A 10,549-nucleotide genomic window follows, 5' to 3' on the forward strand; every position below is an offset into this window, starting at 1 on the left:
GACAGAGATTTGACAATACTGCATATGAGATAATTTTGGGAAGATGGAAACATGTTAGGCCAAACACAGAGCATCATATATGTTAGTATCCATTAGAGAAATTCTTTTAAGAACTCGATAGGACTCTCCAAATTAAATCAACACAGATTTTAATACACTGTTATTTCAGTGCAAAAGTGGGTCTCAAAAAGAATGATGAAAACTATGACTTAGAAATAAGAGAGGCTAGAGACTTATAAAACTATTTCAAAAACTATGTGCTTTATTTAAAAATAAAGTCAGAAGACACTGGGCTAGCAAGACAAAACAAAAATGAAATTTATGTCTATGGGTCATGACTACATAGTTCCCTACCCTATTCCTCTGGTTATGGTCACATAGTATTTTTTTCAATTATAGACTACTAAAAACTCCTTGGATTTTGTGTCCCAACTCCTATGATTTGTCTAACTTCTGATTCTTGGTGCTGCCTATCTTGCTATCCACCCAGTCACAGCACTAGTATCAAAATCTGATCAAGAACAAGAGAGTTAATTTATCTGCTTGGTGATTCCACCAATGAAATACATAGAAGTAATGTAGAATTATCTGTACTGACCATACAGCTGCTGGGAGGGTTTGTAGAGGCTGTTTGTTCTCATCTCTCAGTAGGTTAGTGGTGCAGCATGAAATTTAACATTTCCAGATACGACTAATGTGTGGATTTATTTTCCTTAACTATACTTATTTGTTACAGGTGAGAATTTCTGTTTGCAGGTGGGGAAAATTGTGAGGGAGAAGTAGGACAATATTGATAGTAATTGTTGACAACAGACATGCTTGTCTCATCCCTGATTTTATTGGAAAGGATTCTAGTTATCTCCATTATGTAAAATAGCAAATCTTAATGTTAGAGTTGTAGTATTGATCATCTTAAGGAAAGGCCCATTCATTCATGTTTCCTAGTGTTCTTTCTTTTGAACAGAAATTGATACATTTTATCAAAAACTTTATTCTGCCTCTATTGATATAATTATATTAATTTTGATTAACCCAATATTTCTAGTACGAATCCAAACTGGTCTTGAGGAAATCATTGTGATGTGATGTAGAGTTTACTAATATTTTATTTAAAATTTTTTGTATTGATGTTTATGTGCTCATGGTTTATGCTTCTTTTCCTGTTTTAGTTCTCCTTAGTTTATGTATCAAGCCCATATCTCCAGAATGAAGGATCACTTCTTTTTTGCTAGTTCTGAAAAATAGTTTATATAATATTTAGATCGATTGTTCTTTGAATCCATTTGTGAATCCTTCTGGTTTTGGAGTTTTCTTCCCTTCTGAAAGTTCATTTATAGCTTGTTCATTTTCTTCCTTTGAAATTGGATTAAATTCTCTATATCTTGTGCTAATCTGATATCTTATATTTTTGAAAAACAGTTATTTAGTTTAAGGTGATGGTTTTATTGCTATATAATTGTGCAGAATGGTCTCTAATAGCATCCTTTATTTCTTCTTCTTTTCTTATAAATTTTCCTTTTCCCTTTTTAATACTGGTGTTTTAATACTGTTCTTTTTAATTAAATTAGTTAATGGTTTATTTTATTTTTAAATAGATCCCAGTTTTATTTAATTCTACAGGTTTAGGTTGTTTTCAATTTTATTAACCTCTTCTTAGATTTTCATAATGTATAAAGTCTCATTTCCAAGATGAAGAAAGACCTGATTAAATTTTATAATAAGAAGAATTCTCTACTATGAGACATTCCTCTATAGGTAAATGACTTAAGGTTGGGCACAAGCAGGTATCAAGGGAAAACACCTGAGTTATCTATAGCAATGAGAAAATGCTCCCAAATATTAGTAATTAGATAAATGCAAATTAAAGCAATTGTGAGATTTCATCTCATATTCTTCAAATTGGCAAAGGTAACAAAAAAGAAAAGCGATAAATATTGAAAGGGCTATAGGAAAATAGGAACTTTGATACACTGCTGGTGAACCTGTAAATAGGTACAACTATTCTGGAAAAAAATTTGGAATTTTACATCAAAAATTACTAACAATGTGTACCCTCTGGTCCAGTTTTATCACTGCTTGTCCTATGGTCAAAAGAGTTATCAAAGGCAAGGAAAAAATCCTTTTTATATAAAAAATATTTATAGCAGTTCTTTTTGTAGTGGAAAAAAACCCTGGAAACAAAAGAATGCCTATAAATTGTAGAATGATTAAATAAGATGTGATCTATGGATGTGATAGAGTAATATTATTCTGTAAGAAATGAAGAAATTAATGATTTCAAAAAAGATGGAAACATTTAAATGAGCTGAAGTAAACAGAACTAGAAAAACAATTTATATGATAAAATCAATATTTTAAAAGTGAACAATTCTGAAGACTTTTACAAACGGATGAAGAATAAATTAGCAAAACAAGCAGAACAATTTATACAATAACACTGTAAAAACAAGCAATTCTGAAGACTGTAAATGCTATAATCAATACAATGACCATTCATGATTCCAATGAACTGATGATGAAACATGCTATTATACTGGAGTGAGGTGATGGATTTAGGATGCAGAATGAGTCATATATATTTCTCTCTATAGCCATTGAGGGAATTTGTTTTATTTGACTATACATCATTGTTACAAGAATTTTTTTCTTTCTCAATGAGTAGGGGTAAGAAGGAAAGAAAAAAGGTTTCTAACAGAGAGAGAGAGAGAGAGAGAGAGAGAGAGAGAGAGAGAGAGAGAGAGACTGACAGAGACAGAGAGAGGAATGACATATGTGAAATGCATGAACTTTTAGAGGAGGTCATTGTAGTATTAGTTTTACTTTATACTTTGTTACAAAGGGCTTCTCAAGAACTAGGGTTAGTCTGTAAATGTTTGCTATGTAAAAATAAACCATTCAATAACTTTATTTTTTTAGTTTTTAGAAAGATTTTATTTATTTTAAATTTTATAATTTTTCCTCTAATCTTGCTTCCCTCCCCCACCCCCCACAGAAGGCAGTCTGTTAGTCTTTACATTGTTTCCATGGTAGACATTGATCTAAATTGAATATAATGAGAAAGACATCATATCCTTAAGGATATGAGATTCCAATTGTACCTGTCTCTGGGATGAGTTGCTTTCTTTATCATAAGTCTACCAGAGAAGTTGCTTCAATATTTTTCCCACAGTTGCTATTGCTAGCTGTATTTCCCTCCACTCTATTCCTCCCCACTCTCATTTATTCTATTCTCTCTCTCTCTCTCTCTCTCTCTTTTCATCCTATCCCTGTCCAAAAGTGTGTTGAATCTGAGTACCCTCTCCCTTGATCTTCCCTCTTTTCTCCTATTCCCCCCTTCCCTCCCACCATTCCCCCTTATCCCATCCCTTTCCACTCATTTTTCTCTAGGGTAAGATAGATATTCTCACCCTATTAAGTGTTTATGTTATTTCCTCTCTGAGCCATTTCTGATGAGAATGAAGGCTCATTCATTCCCCCTTGCCTTCCCCCCTTACACTCCATTGAAAAAGCTTTTTCTTGACTCATGTGAAATTTCTTAGCTTCTTCCTCATGTCCTTTCCTTTCCTCCTAGTTCTTCACTTTATCACCCATTCATTCCATTTTTTTCACTATATTATACCATTATATCCCTCTCCTTCCTGTGTCCTGTCTATATATGCCCCTTCTAACAGCTCTTATAAATGAGAAAGTTCATGTAAGTTATCAATATCTTATTCTGATGCAGGAATACAAACAGTTCAATATCATTAAGTTCCTCATAGTTAGTCATTCTCATCCCCTCTATGGTTCACCAAAGTCCTATACTTGAAGATAAAACTTTCTGTTCAGCTCTGGTTGTTTCAGTAGGACAGTTTGAAAGTCCCCTGTTTCATTAAAAGTCCATCTACCCTGAAAGAGGATGTTCAGCTTTCTCGGTTGTAAAGAAGATCTTTTGCCTTCCAGAATATTATATTCCAATCCCTATGAGCCCTTAATGTAGATGCTGCCAGATCCTGTGTAATCCTATGGAGCCTCAGTAGTTGAATTGCTTGTTTCTGGCAACTTTTAGAATTTTCTCTTTGATTTGGAAGTTTTGGAATTTGGCTATAATATTCCAAATTTCTTTTGGGATCTCTTTCAGGAGGTGACCAGTGAATTCTCTCTATTTCTACTTTACCCTCTGCTTCTAGGATCTCAGGGCAATTTTGCTGTATTATTTCTTGGGAAAAAAAATGAAGTCCAGGCTCTTCTCCTGATCATGGCTTTCAGATGGCCCAATAATTTTTAAATTATTTCTTCAGGATCTGTTTTCAAGGTCGGTTGGTTGTTTTTCCAGTGAGATATTTCACATTTCCTTCTAATTTGGGTTTTTTTTTTGGAAGTTTTATTTCTTCCTGATTTCTTGCAAAGTCATCAGCTTCCTTTAGTTTCATTCTGCATTTGAAGGAGTTATTTTCTTCAGAGAGCTTTTTTATCTCATTTTCCAACTGACCAAGTCCACTTTTTAAAGGCATTCTTCTCCTTATTTGCCTTTTGTTTTGCTTTTTCCATTGGGCCTAAACTGCTTTTTAACATATTATTTTCTTCAGTATTTTTTGGTATATCTTTCACCAAGCTGTTGATCTGGTTTTCATGATTTTTCTGCATCTGCTCTCTTCAATTCATGCAAGTATTTCCAGGCTTTTCTGAAGTCCCATCCCTCATGTTTTCTTCTTTTTTTTAGTTTTATTTTTCAAATCATGTGCAGTGGCAGTTTTTAGCATTCATCCTTTTTCAAGTTTATGAGTTTCACATTTTTCTACCACCCTACCTTCCCTAACCCCTCCCCATGGAAGCAATCTAGTAAAAGTTATACATATGCACTAGTGATTAACATATTTCCATATTAGTCATGTTGTGAAAGAGGAATTAGAACTGTGGGAGGGGGGAAACTATGAGAAAGAAAGAAAAAAATCCCATTTATATTTACAGTTATGATTATTAACTCCATTTCCCTCTGTGTTATCTTCCCCCCTTTTTTCTCTTTCCTTTCCCTTTATCCCTCCCCATCAATAGTTGGCTTTTAATTTCTGTCTCTTGATGAGCTCTTTTTTTCAGTCCTGTCCCCCTTCCTTCTCCCTTTCTCCTTTTTTTCTTTTCTTTTTGACTTTAATTTTTACTTTACCTTTATTTTTACTTTTACCCTCCCTTTAATCAGTTTTTTCATTCATACTTAGCTGTGTGTCCTTGGGCAAGTCACTTAACCACAATGCCTTGTAAAAAAACCCCAAAGAACAAAAAACAAACAAAAATTGGACAAATGAATTATACAAATGAAAATGAATTCAGAATTCATCAGTCCTCTCTCTAGAGGTAGAGAACATTTATCATCATTGGTCCTTTGGAATTGTCTTATGTCATTGAACTGATCAGAGTAGCTAAGTTAAACCTAATTGAGAATGGATATGTTTTGATACTTCAGGGTTCACATCCTCCCTTCTTTCCCTCTACTTTAATATGTCTTTGTGTCTCTTCATGTGGTGTTATTTATCCTCTAATGTCTTGCCTTCTACTAGCATAATTCTTTTTTTTTCACATCTTGATTGTTTTAAATCTGTCTTATTCCCACAACCTTTATCAAGATACACTCTTTTCATCTGTCCAGATAGAAGTACAATTCTCAAGAGTTGACTGATTAATTTATAAGCAACATTACTTCATAGTCACTTTCTATCCACAACTTTTGTCCAAGTATACTGTTCCATTAGAAATATAATTCTCAAGAGCCATTAAACATCATTAAATAATAACCAACTTATACCACACTCTCTTTCCAAGTACCCTCTATAGAAATATAATTCTCATGACCTATATCATATAAAGTAAAATCACTCAAGAGCTAAAAGCTTGATCACATTACAGTCAATTTATACCCAAACCCTTTGTCAAAATATGTTCCTTTCAATTGTCTTAAGACAGTACAGTTCTCAAGAGTTAACTAACAGTTCCCCACACCTTCCATTTACCTTTCTATGCATCTCTTGAGTCTTATATTTTCTGTTCTGGTTTTTTTATCAGGAAAGTTTGAAAATCCTCTATTTTACTGAAAGATCTCCTGAAAGTATATGCTGAATTTTGCAGGATAGGTGATTCTTGGTTGTAATACAAACACACTTACCCTTCAGAATATCATATTTCAGGTCCTTCAATCCTTTAATGTTGAATCCAATAAAGTCCTGATTGTGTCTACCTAATGTTTAAAGTACTTTTTTGGGCTGCTTGCAGTATTTTCTTCTTTAGCTGAGAATTTTGAGATTTGACTACAATATTCTTTAGAGTTTTTATTTCTGGAGGTGATCAAAAGTTTCTTTCAAGAACTATTTTAGTCTTCTTTTTCTAGGACATTAGGACAATTTTTCATGATAATTTCCTGCATGATATCATCCAGGCTCTTTTTCTGATCTGGCTTTCAGGAAGACTAATAATTCATAAATTATCTCTTCTGGATCTAATTTCCAGATTGATCATTTTTTCTGAGGTATTTTATATTTTTTTCTCTATTTTTTCAGCCTTTTGATTAGCTTGGTGAAATCTTGCTGTATCATAGAGTCATTCATTTTCATTTGTCCAATTTTTGTTTGTTTTTTTATTTTTGGTTTTTCTGCAAGGCAATGAGGTTAAGTGACTTGCTGAAGGACATACAGCTAAGTAATTATTAAGTGTCTGAGGCCAGATTTGAATTCAGGTCCTCCTGACTCCAGGATCAATGCTCTAACTGCTGTACCACCTAGCTGCCCCCTCCCCAATTCTGGTTTTTTAAATTTTATTTTTCTTCAGTTAGCATTTTTGTTTCCTTTATTAATTAGTTAATTTTATTTTCTACCTGGTCAATTTTACTTTTAAAATTACAGTTTCTTCAGTTAATTTTCAATAATTCTCCTGAATGAATCTTATTTTTCTTCTCCATTTTTCTTCTCCTCTTCTTTACTTTTTAAAATTCTTTTTGAGCACTTCCAAGAAGTCTCTTTTGGAATTGAGACCAGTTCATTAATCCTTTAGAGGCTTCACATATAGGCTTTTTGTCACTGCTTTCCTCTTCTGATATATTGTTTTTATCATCCCTATCAGAATAGCAGCTGTCAATGGTTAGTATTTTTTTTGTTGTTTTTCTGATCATTTGTTAAATTGAGTTCTGTTCCTGTGGTATAGACAGTATAGACCCAAGCTTTATTTGCTGGATGCTGGGTTCTGGTCCTGGGCTTTCCATTCTAGTGTTTCCAGTATTCCTGGTTTGCTCCCTCTAAGATGGCCCATTCCATTCCAGCTTCTAAACCTTATTCTCCAAGCTGGAATTGAGACCCTCACTGCTGGAAGAGCTGCTCCAGTACATTAGGTGTGCTGTGGTTAAAAGCCTCTTACTGTTTTTCCAATTCTCCAGACTCCAGTAGTCTATACTCCCCCTTTTCCCTCTCAACACACTTTTTCTTGAAGTTCCTTTAAAATATCTGCTTTGGAAAAGGCTCTGGGAGCTTCCTAACTTTGGACCATCAATTTGGCCCCATCCAGAAAATCTACTCATCATTTATTCTAACACAATAATATTCCATCACAATCACATCCCACAATTTGTTCAGTCATTCTTCAGTTGATAGGCATCTCCTCAATTTCCAGTTCTTTGCCAGCACAAAAAGAGCTGCTATAAATATTATTATACATTAGCTCTTTTTCTCTTTTCTTTGATTTCTTTGGCATAAAGACCTAAAAGTTATATCTCTGGGTCAATATGGCCCTTTGAGCATAGTTCCAAATTGTTCTCTGAAGAGTAGGCCTAATTTGCAACTTTACCAACAATGCATTAGTGTAGGAGTTAAAAAAAAATAAAATAAGCCATTGGCTAATTTGGATTTTTTTTTAAATAAAGTAGAAATTGGGTGAAAATAATAAACTGTCAAATGAAAATAATAACTTGTCAAAAGATATCAAACTTCTATTTTGGTGAAAAGTTACAAGACACAAGATGAAGCTACCATGTTCCTTTGTAAAGATATTGCTTCCACCTATTTCCACTGCTATAGAAATATTAATGCTTGATGTACATCTCAAATAGGATGATCTTTAGACATCTTAAACTCAACATTTCCAAAGCAAAACTCATCTTTTCCCTAAAACCTCCACTTCATTCACTATACCTCCTAGTAACTCATACTTTGCAACCTAAGTTTCATCCTTAACTATTCACTGGCACTTATTCCAAAAAATAAAAAAATAAGTAAGCAAAAAACTTGTGACAAGCTAGATTTCAGTCACATTGTAAAATACCCTTTTTTGTTTTTATTGTTCAATCAAACAATAATATGGTGTCAACTTTTAAAAAAATACAGAATTACTACCTTTTACTCTAACCAAGAAATTAACCTAGAAGTATTCCTAGTGAAGATGAAAGTAGCTCCTTTTATGTAAACATGAAAATTTAATTATCAGTGAAAAGGCATTTATTTCTTTCAAAGTTCATATATTTATTGAAAAATAAATATCGCCTCCCCATAGGGAAGAACCATTTTTAAAAATTGATTCATGATTTTACTGATTTAGAGTCAAAATTCTCTGAGAAAAGAATCAAGGATCTTTCTCTGATGAGTCAGACTTGTCCATTACTTTACTTTTACTTTTCCTCCCTGCACAATCCAACATGTTGTTTTGGGTGGAAACAGTTATAAGATAAAAATAGAGAAATAAACCACTTATCTTTATAAAGCAATGTGTATCTTGTAAAAAAAAGTTGACTAGAAGCTAAGAGACATGAATATAAGACCCAGATCTGGGATTTTCTAGCTGTATGACTTGTAACAAATTATTTAATCTATCTGAATTCTAATTTCTTCATCTGCCAAATGAATATAATAATGCTCACATTAAATTTCTCAGTATGTTCATAGAACTTTACTTTTTGATCTAGAAGGGACTTTAGAGGACATTTAGTTCAACTACCTCATTTTACAGATGAGACTTAGAGAAGTGGTGATTTGCTCAAAATAATAATATACTAAATTGGGGAGTCAGTATTCAAACCCAGAACTTCTGATTCTAAATGTTACATACTTTCCACTGTGCCATGCTGTGGGAAGGAATGCAAATTTGAAAGCACTAACTCTATATTACAAATACTAACTCTGTCACTTGCTGGTTGGTTGTTGTCCATTGTGCTTGAAAAAGGATCAAAATGATATCACTATGACAGAATTGACATACAATGTGTCCTTAAATCTTACTCACTTGCAATATTGTAATGATGATCAGCTGTGAAAATCTTAGATAATTAGATCAATTCAATGATCCAAGTCAATTTCAAAACACCATCTATCTCCAGAGAGAGAACTGATGAACTCAGGGCACAGATTGAAGCATATTTTTTTCACTTTCTTTATGTTTCTTGCTTTTTTTGTAATATGACTAATATGGAAATGCTTTGCATGACTTCACTTGTGTAATAGCTATTATATTGCTTGTCTTCTCCATGAGAGAGGAAGGGTTTGTGGAATGGAGAGAATTTGAAACTCAAAATTTAAAAAAAAAATAATGTTTTTTAAAAAAGGTCAAATTGGGTGGATGTTAATGTATAAAAAGGCAAAAAGAGTAGGGGGCAGCTAGGATGTAGAGAATTATAAATGTCAAGTGGCATTTATATTTGATTCAAGAAGTTATAAGGAACTACTGGAGTTTATTTAGGAAAATCAGTTTACCAGCTGTGAGAAAGATGAATTAGAGAGACTTGAGACTATTACAATGGTATAGCCAAGAAGTAATGAGGAACTGAAGAATGGTAGTAGTTGTGTGAGTAGAGAGAAAGGGGTGGAAACAAAAGATGTTATGAAGATTAAATGTAGAAGATTTGGAAACAATTTATATATGGAGTTGAGCAAGAGTGAGGATTTGAAGATAATTTAGATTGTGAAGCTTAATTACAGGAAGGAGCCGTTGACAGAAATGTGGATGTTTGGAAAAGGGATGGGTTGGGGTGGGGGAGGGAGAAGTTAATGAATTAAATTTGGGGTATGGGAGGTATGGGGTATGAAGGTAATCCAGTCAGAAATATTAGTAGACAGTTAATAGTTTTATTAGTTGCTGTGGTGAGAAAATTACATCCCTGAGTTACAAATATTCCTTTGAAGAGTTTCTCTTCTAATATTAGACTAGTCCTAGAACAATACATTGTCCATAATTGCATTCATATTCAAAGTCTTTCTCATTTTTATGATAAAATGGAAGGTGAGGAAGGGGGTGTGTATGTGATCAGAAGAGAAACTGCTCAATTTGATGAATTCCTCCAGTTAACTTTATAAGATTATAAGAAACGAGCCTTTTTGAGTTTCTTTTGGGTTTCATTTATGTTTTTTCTTGATTAGAAAACAGACTAGTGTGCAGAGTAATGGAACTGAATTCTGAGGGGAACTAGCAGATTTCTTCCAGAAACAGAGGCAGAGTCTTTGAATAATATGTATGAAAAACAAATTTTGTGTGGAGGAAAGGTGAATTTTGAAGGACCTAGGTAGCAGGATCAAGACATGTGCCTAATTCTCTAATCCAAGAGGGG

Source organism: Macrotis lagotis, chromosome X (genome assembly GCF_037893015.1).
Source record: "Macrotis lagotis isolate mMagLag1 chromosome X, bilby.v1.9.chrom.fasta, whole genome shotgun sequence".
Taxonomy (NCBI): domain Eukaryota; kingdom Metazoa; phylum Chordata; class Mammalia; order Peramelemorphia; family Peramelidae; genus Macrotis; species Macrotis lagotis.